Here is a 2,615-nt window from a genome sequence, read left to right on the forward strand (position 1 = left end):
TCAGGGCAAAACAGTCCTCACCCCAACCAGGGCCATGGTGAAAGTGTGTTCTAGATATTCAGCAGCAACAAGGGAGCGAGAAATCACAATGAGAGGATGTGTTTCTGCTAATTTTAATGAATCAATGGCAAACTTACCTGTTATAGCATTAAATGTCCCCTTATCAGATTAAGCTAGTCCTTTTTGATCTAAAACCCTTGCAGGTAATGCTAACTAACCTTGATCATTCAAAGTAAATATTGTAACAGGTCAGGTCAATTAATACATCACAGGCACTAAGTACACAGCTATATTTATATATTTAAGCTTCATCATTTTGAAACGTAAGATGCATCAAAAATAAAATTCTTACAATTCTAGGGCAGCTCTTGCTGAACTGTCATAAAAATCTCTCTGTTCTGCATCATTTTGGACTTAAGACTGATAGTTCTCCCAATATGGAACTGGTTACTTTATACAATGGTCAGCTAGCTCTCATGGGACATGTTTAAGTGGAGGTGAGCCGGTCTTGTAAGGGAGCCAGGGTGGATGATTTTAAAAGGAACCGTAAGGCATCCTGGGCCTCTGTGACAGAGTATGAAGGACACTTACCTGCTAGAGCCTTGATGCGAGACCGCTCAAAGAGCCTCGCGGAGCTGTTCTCATTGTCCCAGTCATCCACGTCCCAACGGTTGTTGACATCGCTGTACTGCTGCTGGATCTCAATGTTGTCGTAGTCTGTGGCTACTGTGGTCGTCATCCTGAACTGTCTCAGCGGCTCCTCCACATCAGCTCCTCCTTAGAATTCTGTGAGAAAGACAAGGAAAAACTTGTGGAGTCATCTAAAGAGTGCAGAAACCCCACAAAACCTACTGGGATAAAGGTGAGTAGAAGGTAAAACAATTTACACAGATCAAGAACAGGTCTCTGGAGTCAAGCAAAGCTGGTTTTGAACTTTCAGCACTTCTTCAAAACATGTGTGTGACCTTGGCCAAGGTACTTAACATCTCTAACCTTCCATTTCCCCAACCATCAAAGAGGGAAGATAACTCTATAAATTGTTGAGAGAGTTGAATATGATGAATGCCCAACAAAGGATGAGCTTCTTCCTTCTTTCTAAAATTTAAACTTCACAACTTTAGTCTACAGCCATGCTACCCTAAACAAGCCTGATCCCGGCTGATCTCGGAAGCTAAGCAGGGTCAGCCCTGGTTATTACTTGGATGGGAGACCACCTAGGAAGACCAGGTGCTGCAGGCATAAAAAATTAAAAAACAAGAGACTGTAAGTTGACAAGGTCATTGCAATCTGTGAGGTCAACCAAGGGTTGCTTCGCCTAACAAATAAAAAAATAATAAATATATAATAAAAAAATAAACTTTGCAATTTGAAAGTTTTATCAGAGCTAGATGAACAGCTACTTGGGGCTTCTGAATGAACTCATTTATTTCTATTATGTGTCAACATAAACTATAATCTTTAAGCTTCTCCTGGAAATTCATAAAATGTTATATAAGAGAACAGATCATTTCATCTAAACATCTCATTTACATATTAGAAAACTGATGCCTGAGATTAAATGAGATAGTAAATGTGTGGCACCAAGGACAGTATCGGTACATAGTAGATATTCAATAAGTAATGGCTGCAATAATTTATGTTGCTGTGTTGCTATGAATTCTTACTACCCACACCCCAGGGATCCACCCATGGTCACACAATTTTTTCAGGGATAAATGGGAAACAAAAATCTAGGCCTCAATTTTTGGCCCACTGCTGTCTTCAGTTTATTACAATACCTAATAAAATTAAGAGAAATAAATACATTTAGCTTTCAATATGGCTTCCTCAATACAACTATTATTCATCCAGAATGTACTGAGGACTTACTCCATGCTCAGCCAGTTCCAGATGCTAGAGATAACAGTAAACAAGGATAAGGACCAGGCTCTAGTTGAGCTTATGTCCTGGTAGGAGGAGCCAGACTAAAAGCAAGGCGGTTGAAAGAAAATAAAAGTGAAGTGATATGATAGAAGGTGAGTAAGAACACATTTTAGATTTGGTGGTCAGGGAGGACCTCTCTCAGTCAGTGTTTATTTAAACTGAGATCCCAATGTCAAAAGGGTACAAGTCACGCCCTGAGCAAAAGGAATGGCATTCCAGGCAAAGGAAACGGCCTGTGTACAGGCTCTACAGTGAGACACCCATCACTTGTTGGAGGAATGACTAGGTCAGTGCGGCTGGAATCTGTCTGGTGGTCAGGGGGACAGCCAAGGAAATGAGGTTGGAAAGGTAGGTGGGACCAGACCACAAAGGGCTCTGTGAACCTAAGTGCGATGAAAGGCACAGCAGGATTTTCAGCTAATAACTGATACTACTGGATGTTATGTTTTTAAAAGATAAATCCTGGTGCTGCATGGAAGATACATTTTCAGCAAGGACGAGTTCTTAATTCCCACTTGTGTGTTTAAATTTCTATATGTTTTATATACAAAGCTAGCTAGGTAAGTTAAGAGGAAGAGAAGGAGGAAGTCCCAAGGAAAATGTCGTTTGTTCTCCCTCCCATCCTGTCCCACTCCTTCATCTTAAGATTCAATAATTTATCATATGCTTATTTAATGAAAGTCTCATTCGCT

The 2,615-nt window shown here is 40.4% G+C and overlaps 1 pseudogene; it reads left to right on the plus strand.

Moving 5' to 3' along the window:
* The first annotated feature begins 1,120 nt into the window (after positions 1-1,120).
* On the plus strand, positions 1,121-1,239 carry LOC112478031 (annotated as a pseudogene).
* The last annotated feature ends 1,376 nt before the right edge of the window (positions 1,240-2,615 follow it).

The sequence above is a fragment of the Pteropus alecto genome, unplaced genomic scaffold (genome assembly GCF_000325575.1).
Source record: "Pteropus alecto unplaced genomic scaffold, ASM32557v1 scaffold131, whole genome shotgun sequence".
NCBI classification, from domain to species: Eukaryota; Metazoa; Chordata; class Mammalia; order Chiroptera; family Pteropodidae; genus Pteropus; species Pteropus alecto.